The 22241-nt window shown below is 40.3% G+C and overlaps 1 long non-coding RNA gene across 1 annotated transcript in view; it reads right to left on the bottom strand.

Moving 5' to 3' along the window:
• Positions 1–3623: 3623 nt before the first annotated feature.
• Positions 3624–22241, bottom strand: part of LOC125485786 — a 149904-nt gene continuing 131286 nt past the window's right edge. Inside the window, exon 3 of the long non-coding RNA XR_007264493.1 lies at positions 3624–3691. This is a non-coding gene — a long non-coding RNA (uncharacterized LOC125485786). The remainder of the gene's footprint in view (positions 3692–22241) is intronic.

Below are 22241 nucleotides of genomic sequence, written 5' to 3'. Positions count from 1 at the left end.
AGCACGCCGAACAGTAATTTGTTGTTCTACTAAAAAAAGACTGTTGTCAGTTTATTGGGTACAAAATCAATACAGTACAATTTTATTACAACTGTGTCACACCACAGATGAAGAATCTGAAGTACTTGTAAATTGTCTAAAATAAACAGGGTTACAAGCATCATCTGATGGAACAGGAAATTTAAACTCATTTTTGCAATGAAATTGACGTCTCATGACTTTATTTTTGCTCCTTCTCCATTACTCAAGATCGCTTTTACAAAAATGATTATGACCTTTTAGTCTATTTTATGCCATTTCTAATGATTTTTATTGTCTTAATTACTGGACATTCCTATTTTTATGGAGTAAAGCTACCCAATCAGTCAAATTGTCTTCTAATAATTTCACACTGTCTAAGGGTTGTGTGACTTCATGAAGTAAAATGAGACGCTTGTTTTTTTTTGTTTATTCATTCATGACATTTGTCTTTTTAACTTTGCTTCTTGATTTCCTGAACTATAGTTATACTGTGTATAGTTGTAATATAACATGTCTTTTCTTCATTTCTTCAGTCTGCAATTAAGGATTGTACCGAGGTACTCTGTACCTAAGATGGTGCCATGTGTTGGTGACATTGTTACACTGTAACTAATCTGTAACTGTAGAAGCTGTACCTTTGTACCTAAAATGGCGCTGGAAGTGGCAAGTTGTAAACTTTACACTGTGCCCACTTGAGTACATGTGACAATAAAGTTAATTCAATTCAATTCAATTCAATTCATGAGATTTGAGCATTGCTGGCTAGACTAGCATTTATTATTCATTTGCAATTGCCCTTGAGAAGATGATAGTGAGCTATCTTTTTGTACTGCTGCAGCCTTTGTAGTGACAACCACAATACTGCCAGAAAGGGATGCCTGAAGTGTTGACGCAGAGACATTAACAGAATGATGATATGGTTTCACATCAGCATGGAGTGTGTCTTAGAGGGGAACTTGCATGTGGTGGTGTTTCCATGCAACTGTTGCCCTTGACCTTCTAGTTGATCATGATTGTGGGTTTGAAAGGTGCTGTTGAAGGAGCCTTGGTGAGTTCCTGCATCTTGCAGATGACACACACTGCTACCACTGGGTGTTTGGGGTGGAGCAAGTAAATGTTAAAGGTGGTGGATGGAATGCAAATCAAGTTGATTACTTTGTTCTCACAGTGATGAGCTTCTTGAGTGTTGTTGGAGCAGCATGCATCCAGGCTTGTAGAGACTATTCCATCATGCACCTTGTGCCTTGCAGATGGTGAACAGGCTTTATGGAGTCAGCAGCTAAATTAGTCACTGCAGAATTCTCGATCTCTGACCTGCTGTTGTAGCCATTATTTATATGGCTGATTCAGCTCACTTTCAGTGAGGGACTTGATAATTGTCATGCCATCGAATGTCAAGGGGTGATGGTTTTCTTCTCTCTTTTTGGGAGATAGTGCCTGACACTTACATAATGCAAACGTAATTGCCACTTATCAACCCAAGCTGAAATGTTTGTCCAAGTCTTGCTGCGTACACACACAGAGTGCTTCAGTATGTGAAGAGTCAGGAATGCTGCTGAACATTGTGCAATCATCAGCCAATTACCTGACTTCTGACCTTATGATGGAGTGAAAATCAATGATAACGTGGTTGGGCCTCGAACACAAACCTGTGTTTACATTTTATAAGGTATTTTCTACAACCTCAGGACATTCTCAAAAATCACACAACACCAGGGTACAGTCCAGTAAGTTTATTTGAAGACACAAGTTTTCGGAGTCTCACTCCTTCTTCAGGTGTCCCGGAAGATTGTGTCTTCAAACAAACATGTTGGACTATAACCTGGTGTTGTGTGACTTTTGACATTGTCCAACCCCGTCCAGCACCAGCACTTCCACATCAGGACATTCTGACATACTTTTCAACCAATGAAGCACCTCTGAACTCCAAGCATTGTTGTCATTCGGGCAAACATGGCAGCTCGTTGCATACAGTAAGATCCCACCAACAGTAATGCAATAAAAATCCAGATACTTATATTTTGTGATGTAAATAGATCTTAAAAAAAAGGATGGCCAGGATTCTAGGAAAATTACTTCTTCCCTTTCAAATGCTGTCAGATTGGATCACTTGCACTCAGTTGAAAAGCCAGACCATTTAATTTAATGTCTTATCCAAATGACGACACGTAAGGGAGTGCTGCACTGCCTCTGTATTCCACTGACGTGTCTGCCTGGCCAATGCTTTTATACACTGGAGTGAAGCTTGAGCCAATTTCCTTCTAAGCCAGGCATCCACCACCATTGGGCCAAACCGATACTATATTACTAACTGAACTCGTTCTACATTATCGGTCAAGGATACCGAGAGTGACCCTCTTCATTGTTACTCTGGAGCTGATAATATTCTGTAAAGCAGCAAGTGTAAAACAATAGCTGTGAAGGTTGCTAGATTGTGGATTAAACCTGACTGTTTCAATAATGCCCAGCTTTACCACGTTTGACCTACATGTGACTCCAGTCCCACACCATGTGGTTGTCCCTGAACACCCATGTGGTGTCCAGTGAAGACAATCACTTCAAGAAGAAAGGCCCACCACCACATCCTCAGAGCGGGCAGTAAATGTCATCATGCTTCGAGATTTAGTAAATAATAATTCAGAGATGTAATCGAGCAACAAAACCACTGCAACTATTTCTGCAAAGTACTGGCGGGGGGAGGCAGAAATGAAGGTGTTATTGATTTTCATTGACTCCCCCAGCCACTCAAAGACCAAGATGCTCTGGCTGAAATATCCACTTTGCTCGCATTTATGCAAGAGGCCAATATTTTTCTAAAGTCAATGCTTGGATTAGCCATCCAATGATAATCAGCAATTAGTGCCAAGATTGCTAATACTAGACTTTCAGATGGTATGGGCTTTTTGCATAGTGACTATTTTGTGTCTGTCATAGAGCTATAGAGTCATACAGCATGGAAACAGACCCTTCAGTTCAACCAGTCCATGTTGACCATTTACGCAAACTAAACTAGTCTCACCTGCCTGCGCTTGGCCCATATCCCATTTCCTATTCATGAACCTATCCAAATATCTTTTAAACATTGTGACTGTACCTGCATCATCACTTCCTCTGGCAGTTCATTCCACACACGAACCACTCTCTGTGTAAAAGAGTTGCCCCTCATGTCCCTTTCAAATCTTTCTTCCCTCCCCTTAAAAATCTGCCCCCAAGTTTTGAATTCCCCCACCCTAGGGAATTCACCTTATCTATGCTCCTCATGATTTTAAACCTCTATAAGGTCACCCCTCAACCTCCAGTGAAAAAAGTCACAGCCTTTCTAGTCTATTTTTATATCTCAGACCCTCCATTCCTGACAGTATCCTGGTAAATCTTTTCTAAGCCCTCTCCAGTTTAATAATAACCTTCCTATATCAGGGCTACCAGAACTGCACACAGTACTCCAGAAGAGGCCTCAACAATGTCCTTTACAACCTCAACTGTTAAATCCCTTATTTGTAATTTACTTATTGAGCCATATTGCAGCCCAGGAACTCATTTATTTTAGCATTATTGCAAAATGATATTACCTGAAGTCTAGATGGTGCTCCTTTGGAGAATAAGACCTCTTCAAATTTATGGATCTCTTTCAATCTTCATTGTATGATAAGGAGTTACTTGCTGTGGCTGCCTATTAAACAGTCAGAAAAAGATTTGTCAAGGTGTGTCAGCTAATCCTCTTTCCATCAAGCTAGTTAATTCACAAGAAATTGTGCGTGTAATAGAATTAGAGTTTTAAGGAATGTACAAGACTGAAACGGTCACTTTGCATCATTATGTTGAGAAAGGTTAGGATTTCCTTAGCTGCAATGAGAAGAAAATAAGCTACAGTTAACTATGGAAATAATGTATATATTTTGCTATGATTTCTGTCATGAAAGAAACTGACATTTTTAGTATCTGGTCTCATGATAAAACTAAGAGGTGGAATGGTAGCTCAGTAGTTAGCATTGCTGCTCACAGTACTAGGGACCTGGGTTCAATTCCACCCTCAAGCAACTATCTGCATGGAGTTTGCATATTCTCCCCGTGTCTGTGTGTTTTTTTTTCCCCTGGGTGCTCTGGTTTCGTCCCCTAGTCCAAAGGTCAGGTGGATTGTGCTAAATTGCCCATTGTGTCCAGGGGTGTGCAGGCTAGGTGGATTAGCCATGGGAAATCCAGGGTTACCAGGATAGGATGCAGCAGTGGGGTAAGTCTGGATGGGATGCACTTTGAAGGGTCAGTATGGACTTGATGGGTCAAATGGCTGGCTTCCACACTGTAGGGATTCTGTGATTCTAAGTGGTTCCTGGAAATAGAACCAGGCAGACGGTGACTTTCATTCCACTGATAAACATTGATCAATCTGATGGGAAGCCAATGCGACTGGGTCAGTTACTTATTTGTTTCAATTGAAATTAACATGGGCTAGAAACATCAGCTTTCCTGCTCCTCTGATGCTGCTTGGCCTGCTGCGTTCATCCAGCTCTACATCTTGTTATCTCAGATTCTCCAGCGTCTGCAGTTCCTACTATCTCTCAAAATATAACAGGCCAGTTTTCAGCCTATTTGTTAGGTTAGAATTATTGCTGAACCATATTTTTGAAACAATAAAAGACACCGTTTACAAAAGAAAATGCTCATTCCCACTTCTGCAAGTGAACACTGACAGCTTACACTAAATCTTTTCTACTTCTAATCTCAAGAGGCTGGAAATAAGTGCAAGGAAGAAGGAATTCAAGCTGATGTCTCCAATCAAGGAACGTGATCCGATAATGTCAGGCCATGTACAGAGTATGAAAACCCATCTTTGTAAAACCACAAGAAAAATCACTACACAGCAAATAAATATTGTTACTGAATGAATTTAAATGTTGCTCTAATATTTCAATTTCATTAAAGGCTTCGGTTTCCAGACAGAATAAGTGACGACTTTGCAACCCAGAAAAATGACATGAAGGAAAATCTCGGGAAAGTATTAATTATTCTATCTTTGTTCGAATGAAAGGGACATCCAAGTTCAATTGCTGTCACCTAAAACTCAAGTGTGCATCAGTGAACTAGAGTGGAGGTGCGTCCGTAAAGGCAAAGAGTTTCACTACATGTGTGTCAAGGTGTGGCAGGAATGCAAATTGGAATAATATTCACTATGAGGAAGCCATTCATTTTAATAAATATATTATCGTGATAGTCCAGGCCATCATTTCCCTACACAGACTCCAGTGTCTAGTTGTCTGGCCATGGCACAAGTTTCACGCCAAAATGACACTTTTCACAAACTTGGAGCATCAGAAGACGAGCAGGCCTATTGATCCTGCTCTGACATTCAACTAGCTAATGTTTGATCTGCCTCTTAACTCCATTTGCTCAGTATCCCTTGTCACTGTCATTGAACAAAAATTCATCAGTCTCGAAAGGTTTGAAAACTCCTTCAGCATCACAGATTTTTGAGGGACAAAGTTCAAGATTTCTTTCAATCTCGTGAAAAAGAAATATTTTTACAACTTTTCTTTCAAATGGCGTCCCTCTACTGTTCAAGCCCTTTGAATGGAACTATAAGTTTCCCGAAAAGCCCAGATTAAATGAGAATTCCTACAGACGAATGCTTTGGATTACAGTGGAGCTGAAAGAATTATTAGCTGGATTCTTTCTTTGTGCTGAGTTGTTCTAATAAGCTGACGCATTTATTTGAATAAATAAGTCTGTCCTAGTTGTGGCTAAGTCTGTGATTTGTAACAAAGATGGCAGATTGCCTGTATCGGGCACTTCTGCACTAGATAACAGCACATGTTTTGCAGAATGTGATTGGCAAAGGCTGGAAGTGTGTCAGGACAATCACATGTCTGTTGTTTTGAGATTATTGAGGTTGAGTTAACCTTACAGCTACAACATATATAAACAGTAGCAGTGACACTTCATCTCAGCATAGCAGTGAAGTTTATGTTTCATTTCAGCAACTCAGATGCCAATCAGTTGCGTTGCTCCACTTGACTGAAATTTAAAGCATTAACTGTTGCATATGCAGCGCAACAAAACAACCTTGATCCACGTTTGCATAATATTAGACATTCCCAAACTGTGTCAACAGTAAACCAAAGAATTGTGGATGCTGGAAATCAGAAACAAAAGCCGAAAGTACTGGAAAAACTCAGCAGGTCTGGCAGCATCTGTGGAGAGAAAGCAGAGTTAACGTATCAGGCTTTGAAGCAGGGTCATCTGACCCAAAATTTTAACTCTGCTTTCTCTCCACGGATGCTGCCAGACCTGCTGAGTTTTTCCTGCAATTTCTGTTTAGCTCCCAAATCAGGTTATTTTCATATTTCAGGTAAACTTTGCGAGCATAAAAATACCTAACAAGCAACATTCATTATGCCAGATATTTCAGGATAGGTTTTCCAAATTGGTACATTTTCAAGGAGCTCATCTTCAGACAGTGCACAGCCTTGCATGTTTAATGAAGAAAAGTCAGTGGCTAAGGGTTTGCAGTCTTCCCATGTGTGCTCTCAAACAGAACCATTGGAAGTGGAAAAATACCATTGCTCTGTGACTTCAACAATATATTTTCAATGGTGTAAATTCAGAATTATTGCACTTCTAACAACGGTCCACATCCACTGCCCCATAACTATGAATGAAAGAGTTAAAATAAATGAAAACCGAAAGAACTGCGGACGCTGTAAATCAGGAACAAAAACAGAAGTTGCTGGAAAAGCTCAGCCGGTCTGGCAGCATCTGTGAAGAGAAATCAGAGTTAACATTTCAGGTCCGGTGATTTCTCTTCACAGATGCTGCCAGACCTGCTAGGCTTTTCCAGCTACTTCTGTTTTGTTTCAGTTAAAATAAATGCTTTGATAAGTAACCTTATTGCCTTCTGCTGTCCTTACATTCTCCCAGTTTCTGCTATAGTGGATTTGCCAGATTACACATTCTACAGCCTCAAGGTATAAAATGTGAATGTCTTATGAATATGGGAAGCATGCCAACAGAGTGATCACTGCCTAGTTGAGGGGATATCAACCAAGCAGCCAATATCAACCAAAGTACTTAGGAGCTTTGTAGTCTCTACTCTGATGATCTCTGAGCTTTTTCAAAACAATGACAGATGAAATTGTGGTTCCTCGAAAATTGCAAACTAGTTTTGAAACATCTTTTCCATAACCTAATTACAGCTCAGTAGTCAAGCTGCATGTTTGTTATTCATGAGGCTTGGCATGTTCACAATGGGGAGAGGTGAACGGTCAGTACCAAGGTTAATCTTTCCAACATTTATTGCCTCTCAGTACCAAAGCTAGCACCATATATGACCAAATTTCTCATTTTATCGGTGTCTGGCTGGAATGTTTAAAAAGGCAGTTCACAATCTTTTAGCATGGTGTCACCAGCAAATAAAAAAATCATGACTTTTGATGAGGGGCACAGTTCACTGGTGAAGATGCAGAGCACAAAAGAACAGGAAGAAGCCATTCAGTTCCTCAATCCTGTTCAGTCATGGCTTGTCTGTCAGCTAGCACCATATATCTCAGCAACTTTCCCATGGTATTCATTCTTCTTTTGACCACTGCTGTCACTATTTGATGCAATTCACATTCTTTGGAAAATGCTCGTTATATATAGCCCTGCTTCCTCTCGAGAGTAGTGTCAGTTCAATGTCTATTCCAGCTGCTATAGTTTTCGGTTTTACAATGACCTTTGTCTTATCCTTTGTTTTAACAAGTAACATTTCTCCTTCTTTTCAGATAGTCAGAATTGCAGTTATTGAATATCCAGTGATACCCTACTTTCTCATCTCCTTTGTTTCTTTGTGTCATATTTTTCCTTCTGCCAAACTCTTCAGTGACCTGTTCTTCATTGTTTGCATAATGGACTCCAATTTGATTCAGAATATTCTGTGCTTACCAAGGGTTTATCATTTCACCTCAATCATTTACAATATTAACAAGATGGTGAGCTCTTATTATGGCTCCCACCTGTCCATTATGAGCTCAGTGAGTACAATATTGTTTAAATGCTGTCTTTATTAGAACTGATTTTCAGATAGCTGGTCTTGGAGCAATTACTTTCTCTATTTTAACTCTGATGTGGAGGTGCCAGTGCTGGACTGAGGTGGACAAGGTCAGACAACACCAGATTATAGTCCAACAGGTTTATTTGAAATCACAAGTTTTCAGAGCATTGCCCCTTCATCAGGTCAAGTGAGAGAGAATCACACAGGCTCAGAAATTATAGGCAGAGAGGTCAATGGGCAAAGAGATCAAAAGATCATACAAATGGTGTGAGTGGAGTGTTGACAGACGGGATAATAGGTGCCTGCGGTGATCGAGAGTGTCAGATGGTGTGTGTGAAACGTCAACAGCTGAATAACAAGTAAAGGGATGATGACCGAGAATCTGATTAAATGAGACAGAGAGATCATTACAAAAAATTAAAAATAAGATGGTGATGGAGATAATTCAAATGACTGCAAATAACACAATAGGAATAAGAGTCGCATGCTGAGGGTGTAACCAATGTATTAAGTAATCCAAAACTATGCAAACTATTTAAGATAGGGAGTTCATAACAATTTATCAAGCTGATGGTGTCAAAACATGACAGTAAGGAAGATTTTACAGATACAGAATGGTGCCGTGGGGTCACACGCAGAGTGACATGAAGCCAAAACAATGTTGAGACCATCTAGGGTCTAGGCCCGAAAGGTCAGCCTTCCTGCTCCTCTGATGCTGCTTGGCCTGCTGTGTTCATCCAGCTCTACACCTTGTTATCTTGAGACCATCTTCATGGGTACAGAACTTGGGTATCAGTTTGTACTCAGTGATTCTGCGTTGTTGTATATCTTGAAGCAGAATCGCTGAGCAGAAACTGATAGCCAAGTCCTGTACCCATAAAGACGGCCTCAACCGTGATCCTGGGTTCATGTCACTCTGCGTGTGACCCCACCACACTGTTCTGTATCTGTAAAATCTTCCTTACTGTCCTATTTTGATAGCCTTATCTTGATAATTTTCTACGATCTCTCTACCTTAATTAATTTGTACAGTTTTGGATTACTCATTATTTTGGTTCCTCCTTCAGCGTGCGACTCTTGTACCTATCATGTTATTCCAGTCATTTGATTTGTCTCTCAGCACCACCTTATTTTTAAGTTTTTGTAAGGTGCTGTGACACTCTTGATCACCTGCAGAGACCTATTATTCTGCCTGTCGACACTCCACTCACACCATTTGTATGATCTTTTGATCTTTCTGCCCATTGATCTCCGTACCTGTACATTCGGTGCCTGTGTGCTTACCTCTCACTACACCTGATGAAGGAGCAGTGCTTCAAAAGCTTGTGATTTCAAATAAACCTGTTGAATTATAACCTGGTGTCATCTGACTTCTGACCTATTTTAACTCTGGGATTTTTTTTGTCTTCTGCAGCTAACTCTTGAAGGGGACACCCACTTTGGTATTTTTCAGCCAGAGATTAAATTCGCCTAATTATCGATGCAAATAAACCCTCCTTAGTTAATGGTTCTGAGGCCTATCTTAGTGCTCCAATACATACCCTAGGCTGTGATCATTCAACCTTTCTGAGGAAAGGTCATCAGACCTGAAACATTATCTCTGATTTCTCTTCAGAGATGCTGCCAGACCTGCTGAGCTTTTCCAGCAACTTCTGTTTTTGTTTCTGATTGACAACATCTGCAGTTCTTTCAGTTTCTATTTATAATTATTCAAGGATGTAATTAAGAAGAAATGGGAGAAATGCATGATGGAGAAAGGAATAGCAGGCTTCACTGAGAGTGAGTTGAAGTAGGATGGGAAGATAAATGTGTGGAGTACCTACACCTGTGTCAAGCTAAATGCCCTAATTCTTCTGCTGCAAACTGAATATAATTCAACGCAAAGTCATAGACTGCCCAGGGAAAACATAACTTTTTAGCTTATTTCAGCCACTGGCTTGATCACTTGGTCTCCCGTGATCTTTCTTCCTTTCTGAAATGCACTAGACTTTGACTCAAGGAGTCACAGGTGAAAGGAGCTCTCTATCCTCAGATCTGCCTCCTAGCTTTTCCTGTTTTATTTTGACCAAGACACCATGACACCAACATAGGTGCAGGTTACTATAATCAATCAAGTGCTAGCCATTTCAGGCCCATATACAATTTTTCACTCCAAATCTTTTTTTCTCAATTATTATCATGTTTTACATTTGTTTATAAATTTTCATTTACGACTACCCCATATCTGACTTCACAAATTCAGGTAATCTGTTAGTTCCAGTATTCTCTGTGACGGTGTCTCTTTGGATTTGGAAGAATGGTAGTTTCTCGGGTAGAAGGTGATAGATTTGGACTGTTTTCCTATGGCCTGAGAACTGTATTTCTCTCCAGAACTGAAGGGGTTTTAAACTCTTGTATTTTATTCATGGAGAGTTTTGGTGATGTCCATGATTATTTATCAGTGTTTGTGTGGTCCCATTATAGCAGACAATGTTTTTCTTTTTGTAATATCTTGGGTATTTGCACAATGCTTATGGTTTCCTAGTGGTGTCATCCATGAGTTGCATGTCCCACCTTTTTAATTTGTGTCAGTGCGATTTGGTTCTCATTTCACCTGTGGATCTGTGCCACCACAGACAAATTCATTCATTCAATTTCTTCAATGGTTTTGGTCTTTCCCCTTCACTCTGAGTGACTGAATTATTGGTGAAACTAGTTTGTTTACTTCCTCAACTGTAGAAGCAGTCTTGCTTGATCTGATTCACTTTATTATTGTGGCATATTTTTCATTGAAAGATGGAGTGGACAGATATTTTGCTTGACCTTGTCCCTTCCTAATCACCTTAGTCCTTATTGCAACTTGATATACATTGTTGTTCGCTGTGCTGTGTAGGAATCTGACTCAATTCTGTCGCAGATGCTTCCATTATTTGTTTATACCTACACATCCTTTTGACTGGCGTAGGTGATTCAGTTGCTGTTTCATTGCTTGCATTTCATCTCAAACTTTGTTTGCCACTTGGAATATGAACTGAAAACATTTCAGCCAAACCACTACAGTTTTCCCTCTTGCGTGCAGTATCTTGCTCCAACCAAACTAACCTCTGTACATTTTTCTTTTTGTTTAGGTTCCACTGTGAGCTTATGGAGCCCAGAAAATGTTCTATTGGCTTCTCCTCAGTCTTTTGTTTTTAGCCACATTTTCAATAACATTAGGCACCAATACAGAGCCTTTAGTTAAGAGAGGGAATTCTTGGTTGTGAATTACTAAGGTTTTCTAGTTCTTGGCGTTTCAGAATTTCCTATATTTTACCTTTAATGTTAAGCGTAATGCCCCTTCGATCATGTGGCTGAACATCTGTTGTCTGTGAGCCGTGTTTAGCAAGCAAGTTTCTCTTTCTGACAATACTGTGATGTTTGCTTTGGTGTCTAACTTAAAATCATGAGATGACTGTTGATGTAGATATCTGCATGTCAACTGTTTTGATGGGGTCACTGAGTTCTGTGAGGAACACTTTGGGTTTTGTTTTCTACTGCAGAATCTTGTTTTATGGGTGATTCTTCAAATTCCTGCTTGTCTGTAGTTGTGTCCTCCTTTGGCACATTTCCTGAAAGTGACCTAATTTCTTACAATAAAAGCATTCAATTTTAAAAGCTGATTGCTTGAGTCCGTGAGGTGTTTTTGTTCCATTGCACTGGCAAAGACTTTTAGTGTTCACTGTTTGACTTTCCTACTGTATTGGCTTATCTGATGTGATCTTAAGAAATGAACAGATTCCTTTGATCTTTTGTGCCAGGTTTTATCTTCTCCTCTTTGAATTCATCCAGTTTGCAGATGTTTCCTTCACTCATTACTTAATTGGCTTTCTTGAGAGTTTGGTCTTCATTGGATTTCAATAAATCTGACAATGATCACCAAAAACACCTACAAAGGTATGTTATGAATTCTGACTTTATGCCAGCATAGCCAAACCTTGCCATTAGCCTGTAGCAATCTTTGATGAAATCATAGAACAAGGAGAAAAAAGAATAGGCCATTCAGCCCTGTGAGTCTGCTTTGCTATTCAATATGGTCATAGCTTATCATCCAACCCAATACGCAGTTCCTGCTTTCTCCACATATCCTTTCATCCCTTTAGCCCTAAGAATTGAATAAGCTCCTTCATGAAAACAAGGTGATAGCATTAATGGGATTTGAACCCATACCTACGTAGAGAGTGGAACGTAAATCCATCACCTTTGAGCACTCAACCACACCACTTAACTTCATATACATACAGAAACTGCAATCTTTGATTACATCTTGCTCTTTCCAGGTTGCGATTATTTCTGAGGTCAAAAGAATTTGTATTTCATTTATCCCTTGGCAAGCAGTGACATCATCTGCTACAAATGTTTCTCTCTAAATAACACTAAAACAAACTCACATTGCAGAAAAACAGGAGAAAAACTAGAAAAAGCTCTACAGAGTTTGATTATGTGGAAAAAAATACACTTTTGCTAATGGGTTATTCTTGAAGACAAAATTACGTGGTGCAGATGGCTGTGGAGTCTGTCACACTAATGTTCCGCCATTTGTGATCAAGTCACTTGCTACGTACAGTGTCTCTGGAGTATTGGCTGACACAACTTGCTCAGAAAATACAATGTTGTCAACTTCCCACAAAAACTCTTTCAAATAACAGATTTCATCATGAACTCAACAAGTGAGTTACTTTTAGAAAGAGGAGACATCAACTGGGCCACCCTATCTCTCAGGCTTTTTGACCCCAACTGAGGACAACATGTAACAGTCAGTTGCTGCTCGAACAGTTCCAGCAGAGGTCGAGAGTATAGTGAGCAGTTATTAGCAGCCATGTGATCCTTAAGGAGCCTATTTTAGAAAGTAAAATCTGCAATGTCCATAATGACTTTTCAATGACTTTTCTGGAGGGAACCATTCCAGGTATTTCCAGAACATTTGGAAAAAATCAATCTTTCTACAATTCTTCAAAACTCAAGTTCTCCAAGAAATATTAAATATGAATTGTCTTCATAAAAAAATCTGAATGATCATATTGATTTCTGAGTCTCTTAAGCTCATCCTGCCTTCCTCAAACAATGGTAGGAAACTTCTGTTCTCAACTTCCCACTCATGGGACTATACATCCCTCCACCTTCTTCACCAAGCATATTGTGATATTGGCATTGAGCACAAATCATACATGGAAATATAACACACATGCCCAAGTCCCATGAAAAACATCACAACCAGAGATTTACAAAGCTTTGTTTAGTACAGAGCCTGTTGAAAATAATGGAGCACTAGCAAGATTAAAGATTGCACAATGGCTTTGTGTGTGGGTAATCGTGTCTCTCTAACTTGATTGAATTTTTTGAAGAAGTGACAAAGAAGATTGACAAAGGTAAAGTGGTGGACTTTGTCTATATAGACTTCATCAAGGCATTTAACAAGGTTCCACTTGGTAGACTGGTTAGCAAAGTTAGATCGCATGGAATTCAGGGAGAGCTAGACAATTAGACACAAAATTGGCTTGAAGGTAGGAGACAGAGGGAGGTAGTGGACGGTTGCTTTTCAGACTGGAGGCCTGTGGCCAACAGCATGCTGCAAGAATCAGTGCTGGGTCCACTGCTTTTTGTCACTTATGTAAATGATTTGGATATGAATATAGGAGGAATAGTTAGTAAGTTTGCAAATGCACCGAAATTGGTGATATAATGGACAGTGAAGAAAGTTATCCCAAAGTACAATGGGACCTTGATCAGATGGGCCATTGGGTCGAGGAGTGACAGATGGACTTTATTTTGGATAAGTATAAGGTACTGCATTTTGGTAAGGCAAATCAGGGTAGGACTCATACACTTAATGGTAGGATGCTGGGGAGTTGTGCCGAACAAAAAGACCTTGGGGTACAGATTCATAGATCCTTGAAGGTGGAGTCACAGTAGGCAGGGTAGTGAAGAAGGTGTTTGGTACACTTGCCTTTATTGGTTGATGCATTGAGTATTGGAGTTGGGATGTCATTTTGTGGCTGTAAAGGACATTGGTTAGGCCAATTCTGGAATACTGCATTCAATTCTGTTCTTGCTACGGAAAGATGTTGTTAAACTTGAAATAGTGCAGAAAGGATTTACAAGGATGTTGTTGGGGTTGGAAGGTTTGAGTTATAGGGAGAGGCTGAATAGACTTGAGCTATTTTCCCTGGTCTGTTGGTGGCTAAGGGGTGACCTTAAAGATATTATAAATTTATAAAGTTACAAAGTCATGAAGAGCATGGTTAGGGTGAATAGCCAAGGTCTTTTTTCCCAGAGTAGGGGAGTCCAAAACCAGAAGGCATAGGTTTAAGGCAAGAGTGTCAAAGATATAAAAGAGACCTATAAGGCAACTGTTCCATGCAGAGGGCGATGCACGTATGGAACAAGCTGCCAAAAGAAGTGGTGGAGGCGGGTACCATTACAACATTTAAAAGGCATCTGGATAGATACATGGATAGGAACGGTTTAGAGGGATATGGGCTAAATGCTGGCAAATGGGATTAGACTAATTTTGGTTATCTGGTTGGTATGGACAAGTTGGACTGAAGTGACTATTTCTGTGCTGTATAACTCTATGACTCTAATTAATAAGAAGTGATTTTGACCAAGGGTCACAGATATTTCTGTTAAGTACCAATAGCTATTATGTTCTAGACACATTTATATTGAAGATGGGAATCCAAGACCTGCCCACTACCACATTTGGCTTTTTTATATGTGTTTGCAATGGATTTCGGTTTCTGATCAGTATTGTGGTATATTATTCCCATCAATGTTCAAGAAATTTGGAAAATAAGCACGACCAGAGATTGAGGTCGCACTAAACCAAATCAGTGTTGGCTCATGTTAAACAAAACGCTTTATGCCAATTGACCTTTGGTATGGACACTAAGCAAGCTTTTTTTATTACCTTTATCTAAAATTCCGTGTTTACCAATTTCAAAATATGCATCATGTAAAGTAGTAATATAAGCATATCATGGGCACAGTGCAATAAAATAAATTCCAAGTTTGTCATTCTGTGCAGACTCAATAAAGCGCTTGTTAACCGTTAAATCTGCAGATCCACCTTTCTGCTTTTATCATTTTGGCTGATACGTTTTTGAAATCTCTGTACCAAGTTCTGTTTTGTAGATGGTAATTTCTGTGGTTTTAGTACTCCAAAAGGAAACTAATGCAGTTTGATGCCCATGTCCAGTGCCATTTATAAGGACATTAAAAAGTGTTAACTGAGAGAAATGAAGATATGTTGTATTTATTATGATAATATTAGCACTTTAAAAGCATACATATTCATTTGCAACATCATTTAACACAAACTTGGGAAGCATTCTTTTTCATACAATCTAATAGATATCTGGAAATCTCTTGACCAAAAGGCTATGAGTGCTGGACCTCAACTGGAACTTACAAAACTAAAAGTAATAGACTTTTTGTGGGGTAAAGGTATCAAAGGTTATGAGCCAAATGGAGCTGAGATACAGATAAGCCATGATACCAATGAATGGCAAAGGGACTGAATGAACTATTCCTCTTCTCAATGTTCCGATTCCTGGACGCTGTAAAGCACAAGAAGTGGTATCTTTACTTTAAATATAGCTACAGAGCATAAGCAAAAAGCATATGTCACAGTGACATCAGATCACATAGACCTGAACCTGAGTCTGTAAGGCTCTGTATAAAACGTCCTCTCTTACCATCCTATATATTTAGTTATGTTTTATAAAGTCTGTTGCGGTTCATTCACAAGAGTGTAAATCTTATTTTACTATAAGGGATGGCACAGTGTCTCAGTGGTTAGCAGTGCTGCTTCATAACACCAGGGACCTCGGTTCAATTCCAGCCTTGGGAGACTGTCTGTGTGGAGTTGTACATTTTCCCCGTGTCTGCATTGGTCGCCTCTGGGTAATCTGATTTCCTCCACTGTCCAAAGAGTTTAGTTGAATTGGCCATGCTAAACTACCCATTGTATTCAGAGGCATGTAAGCTAAGTGGGTTAGCCATGGAAAATGCAGGGCTACAGGGATAGGGTAGGGGTTGAGTGTGTATGGGATGCTGTTCAGAAGGTCAATGTGGGCTCAATGGGCTGAATGGTCTGCTTCCACACTGTGGGGATTCTACAGGTACTCCATGGTAAAATCACCAAACAATGCAAGAACACTAGACCAATAACATTAAGTGTTATTAGGAAAAGTGACCAATACCCTGTATGAAGCAATAGGTGTTAAGGAGTGTTTTAATGGGGGAGAGAGAAGGAATGAGAGAAATAGGCCAAGGATGTGAAGTTCAGAACTCAGGCCCACAGCAGCTTAAAATGCTTCCTCCAAATGTTGAGCAAGGAAAATTGGGAATGTGCTTAAAGTCAGAATTGGAGGACTGCAGAGATCTTGGAGGATTATAGGGATGTAGTGGTAGGGAGAGACATGGAGAATTTTGAACACAAGGATGAAAATGTTTAAACTGAGACATTGCTGCACCAGGAGTTAATATAATTCAGTAAGCACTGGAATCAGGGGTGAATGGAAATTGATATGGGTTGTATATGGACAGACTTTTCAACGCACTGACTAATGGAGTATAGGAGGCTGGTTCAGGCGATACTCAAATAATCAAGTCCAGAGGTTGCAAAGGTGTGGATGGGCCTTTCAATGGCTGACAAGGTAAAACAAGGTGGAGTCAGATGGTGTTATGAACAAGGAGATTGGTAGCTTTGATAAAGGAGAGGACAAGGGGTTAGAAGCTCAGCTCAGATTCACTTTAGCTACAACTGTGAACAGTCTGGTTTAGTTTATTTATCCCTACATTTCCACTAGCAATGTAATTGTTGCCTATAATCTATTAAGCCACATTTGAGCATGCAAACTGATTTATTTGACCCCACCCCCAACCATTTGCCATTTGAGGCAACCAGGACCTGTAAGCAGTTCCTGACATAGGAACAGGAGTGAGCCATTCAGTATATTAAGCCAATTGTACTATGCTATGAGATCATGGCTGATCTGATTCCTAACACTATCCTAGGCCCCTTAGCCTTTTATTTTATTTAACAATTAGCTGTCAACTTCAGATTTAACACGACAAATAGAACTAACAAATCTAGCACTTTGTAGGAAGGAAGGCAATATTTCTTCTGCACTTTGCATGTGGCACTACTTCCTAACTATTCTGCTGATTTCCCTGACTCTGTTCCTATGATTAAGCCACCTTGTCCTAGACTTACCCGTCAATGGAAACGTTTCTCTATCAATATTATCAATTCATAGAATCATAGAAACATTCAGTAGAGAAGTGGCCCTTCAGTGCATTAATCTTCATCGACAAGAAGTACTCTAACCCCACTTTTCAGTACTTGGCCCATATCCTTGAATGTTAGGATATTTCAAGCGATCATCCAATTACTTTTCAAAGGTTGTGAGATGTCCTACCACAATTACCCAGCCAGGTAGTGCATTCCAGATTCCCACCACCCTCTGGGTGAAAGTGTTTTTGTTGAAATCCCCTCACCTTTCACCCCCATCCCCCACCGTGTTATTGAGCCTTGAACTAAGGGGAACAGTTGCTTTCTATCCCTTTCTAAACCCCTCATAATCTTATACATTTCTTTCAGGGCCCCTCTCAGCTTCCTCTGCTCCAAAGAAAACAACCTGAGCTTAAGAACTGCAGGTGCTGGAGTCAGAGATAACACGGTTTAGAGCTGGAGGAACACAGCAGGCCAGGCAGCATCAGAGGAGCAGGAAAGTTGACATTTCAGATCGGGATACTTCTTCAGAAATGGGGAGGGAGAAGGGAGCTGGGAAATAAATAGAGAGAGGAGGGGTGGGACTGGGATAGGTAGGCGGGATGGTGATAGGTGAGTGCAGGTAGGGAGTGATGGGGTTTGGTCAGTGGGATGAGTGGGGTGGATAGGTGGGAGAGAAGATGGACAGGTTGTGTCAGGTCAAGGAGGTGGGGATGAGAGGGAGGGTTGGACATGGGATGAGGCCGGGGGTGGGGAGATTTTGAAACTGGTAAAATTCACGTTTAGGCCATTGGGTTGTAGGCTCCTGAGACAGAATATGAGGTGCTGCTCCTCCAGTTTGTGGGTGGTGTCATGGTGGCACTGGAGGGGGCCCAGGATGGACATGTCACCCAGGGAGTGGGAGGGGGAGTTAAAATGATTTGCGACCGGAAAGCATTGTCATTTGTCGTGAACAGAGCACAGATGCTCTACAAAACATTCTCCAAGCCTCCGCTTGGTCTCACCGATGTAGAGGGGACCATATCGGGAGCAGTAGATGCAGTAGACCACATTGACGGGTGTGCAGGTGAACCCCTGTCTAATGTGGAAAGTTTGTTTTGTGTTGTGCATTGGAGTTTATCCAGCCTCTCTTCATAGCTGAACTGTTCCTCCCAGGCAACATCCTGATGAATTTCCTCTGCACCCCCTCCAGTGCAATTACATCCTTTCTATAGAGTGTTGATCAGGACTGCACACAACACTCCAGCTGTGACTTAACTAAAGTTCTGTACAGCTCCAATGTAACTTCCCTGCTCTGGTAATCTATAGCACAAGTGATGAATGAAACTGTCCCATATGCCTTCTTAACTACCTTATTAACCTGTCGTGTCACTTACATGGATCTGTGTACAAGCACCCCAAGATCCCTCTGTTCTTCTGACCTTCCTGGTCTCCTGCCATTCATTGAGTACTCTCTTGTCTTGTTACTTCTTCCAAAGTGCATCACCTTACACTTATCAGGGTTAAATTCCCTCTGCCACTGATCTGCCCATTTGACCAATCCATCTATATCCTTCTGCACCCTAAAACTTTCTTACTTACTGACAACCACCGATCAATCTTCATGTCATCCACAAGCTTCATCACCATCCCTGCCACATTTTCTGCTATTTTGTTTATATATAAATGTATATTTTAATATCCTAAAAATATCAATAACATAACTCCTTAAACTTCTTTATTTCAAGGAATATTAACACCCTTTTATGCACCTTCTGTCACAATCCAACTCTAGAAGTGGTAACATTCTGTGCGATCTACATCACACTTCTTCCAACGCTGATATCCCTTCTCAGGTAAAGTGCCCAGAATTTACACAGTACTCCAGATATGGTCTAAATACAGCATAGCTGTACCAAAACTTCCTTTACTTATATTCTTCCCTTGTGGATAACAAGGCTGGCATTTCATTCATTTTTAAAAAATGGTGACCCAACCTACTGCATGTTAGTTTTCCGCACACCTCAACTTCTTAGAGTTGTCACTTTTCCTAGATTTCCCCATTTAAATAACACTTTGCTTCAATTGTTTTGGTCCAAAATAGATAACCGCATACTCCCCTCTGCATTGAAATTCCTCTGCCCAGTGTTATCTACTCACTTAATCTAACTATGCCACTGTGTCAGCTTTACTTGTCAAACTACTAATCTTTTTATCAAGTTATAATCTTTGAATATATGGCTCTCTATCTCTTATTTAAGTCATTCATAAATATCATGAATAGTTTAAGCCCAATCACAAATTCCGTAGTTACTTCTCTCCAATTTGAGTATATTCCCGTGACGTGCGCAATAATCATTTCCAAAATACTGAGCAATACAATCTAGGTACCCTGACCTTAAACATTGTACCTGCAGCTCCAGACTTACAGTTTTAATACTCAATCAACATCAACCTTTCCTCCTCTTCAGGAGAGGTGCTAGCCAGGCTTAAGAAGTGCTAGGTCCTCCAGATTTCTGGTTCTCTCAATATTGTGATTGCACACTTGCAAGTCACCATTTAAGTTAAAACAAGGCTCCAATCACCAAAACTCATTAGATTGGCTCATCTCCATTTGACTTGACCTTGGACTTTCAATGTATTGTGTTGAGACAACCGAAGGCCACTTATTGTGAACAATTACAGCCAGAAAATTGTGGAATAGTTTATTCAATCCAAGTTGATTGGGCTTTAAACCAAAGCTTCCAATGTTGGGTGGATCGTGACCATTTTTTATACCTGTGTTTTTATTTAGTGTCTCTGTTAAAAGCACCAGAAACCTTCCAGAAGTTTGTTAATTTCAGTCAAATGAATTTGCAGAAAGAATACAGTCACTATCTATGTCTCCAGTTACATTAAAAAAGTGCGAGAAATGTGCATAGTGTATTATTGTATTATTAGTGTAGGAGATTGAGGGGTGACCTTATAGAAGTTTATAGAATAATGAAGGGTGTAGATAGGGTTAATTGTCATTGTCTTTTCCCTGGGATGGGGTAACTTGAGACTAGGGTCATATTTTTAAGGTGAGAGGAGAGAGATTTAAAAAAGGCACAAGGGAGTGTTGTGTTGTAATGTAATGGTAGAACAATAGGGCCAACAGGGAATTTCTGACCAAAGTATACAGAAAGGCCACACACATGGATCAAGTCCTAAATTTCAACAGTAACCACCCCAACACCCACAAATGAAGCTGCGTAAAAACACTGTTCAAACAAGCCACAACACACTGCAGCAACGCAGAACTGCACCAAAATGAAGAAGAATGCCTCCACCAGGTATTTAGAGACAATGGATACCCAAACAGCTGGGTCCAACGATGCCTGTCACACAAAAAACAACAGGAAGATACAGTACACCCCGACACACTTGTCACGTTACCATTCATCAAGAACATATCTGAACTGACCACAAGGCTCCTCGGGCCACTGGGCATCAGAGTAGCACACAAACCTACATCAACCCTATGCCAACTGCTAACAAGAACCAAAGACCCCTTACCCATTATGGAGAGAACTAACATAATATACAAGATTCCATGCAAAGACTGCAACAAACATTACATTGGACAGACAGAAAGGAAACTGGCCACAAGAATACATGAACACCAATGAGCAACAAAAAGACATGACCAATACTCACTTGACTCCATTCATACAGACAAGGAGAACCACCAGTTCAATTGGGACAACACCAGGATCCTAGGACAGGCCAAACAGAGACAAGCACGGGAATTCCTAGAGGTCTGGTTCTCCACCAAGAAGGCCATCAATAACCATGTAGAATTAGACCCTATATACACACCACTGCAAAGAAAAACCAGAAATGAGATAATCAACTCTAGCAGACCCCAGAGTTTAAATAACAAGCAGGAAAATACAACAACACTTCATTGGAGGCTGCACTGACGATAGTTACCCAGCAGGGTAACGCAAACTAACGAACGAGCTCAGCGAGCGAACCAACCACAACATCCACAACCCGAGCTACAAATCTACTCAAGAACATTAAACATGAGGGGAAGTTTTTTTTACACAGAACATCATTCACGTGTGATATGAAGTTCCTGAGGAAGTGCTGGATATGGCTACAGTTACAACGTTTAAAAGACAAGTATATGAATAGAAAAGATTTGGAAGGATATGGGCCAGGAGCAGGCAGGTGTGACTAGTTCAGTTTGGAGTTATGAACAGCATGGACTGGTTGGATCGAAGAGTCTGTTTCTGTGCGGAATGAAGCTATGACTTTATTAGTTGGGGACTTCGGTTCTAAGGTGGAATAAAAATGAATTTTAGCTTTAAGGTCTGTGAAGGTCTGTTTTCTTTTAAAGCCTGAAAGTCATATTGAACGGTGAGCAAAAGACAGCATTTCCAAGAAATCATGTGATTTTAGTGAAATGACTGATAAGCTCCATGGGATGTAATTGCTAAGGTGTTTGTTGGCTTGTGTATTACAGCCCACAGAGAGAGAGAGAGAGAGAGAGAGAGATGCCCAGAAACAAGTACATTAAGAGAGAAAAAGAAGTCAACAATAGCAGAGGTGCTGTTTGATTTGTAGTCTCCAAAACAGTAAGAGCAGAAGGGGAGAAGTCCTGAGATGCTTAGAAGAAAAATCCAGAATAGAAAACTGTAGAGGTGTCAGAGAGGAACACTTCCTACAAGACTGTTGAAGACATGAGTTTGAAGACCCCATGTCTGGTACTAATAGTGAGCTGAGTTAGCAGTTTGTTTAAAGGTCTTGGGGAAGATTGAAGATATTAGCATTGAATGAATGTATATAACTTTGTTGTAAAGAAAACTGCTTAGAGCTAGTAGGAACTGCCGATGTTGGAGTCTGAAATAACAAGGTGTAGAGCTGGATGAACACAGCAGGCCAGGCAGCGTCAGAGGAGCAGGAAAGCTGACGTTTCGGGTCTGGACCCTTCTTCAG

Source organism: Rhincodon typus, chromosome 22 (genome assembly GCF_021869965.1).
Source record: "Rhincodon typus isolate 14 chromosome 22, sRhiTyp1.1, whole genome shotgun sequence".
Taxonomy (NCBI): Eukaryota; Metazoa; Chordata; class Chondrichthyes; order Orectolobiformes; family Rhincodontidae; genus Rhincodon; species Rhincodon typus.
The sequence above is the reverse complement of the archived record's forward strand: the minus strand, read 5'-3'. Positions and strand labels throughout refer to the sequence as shown.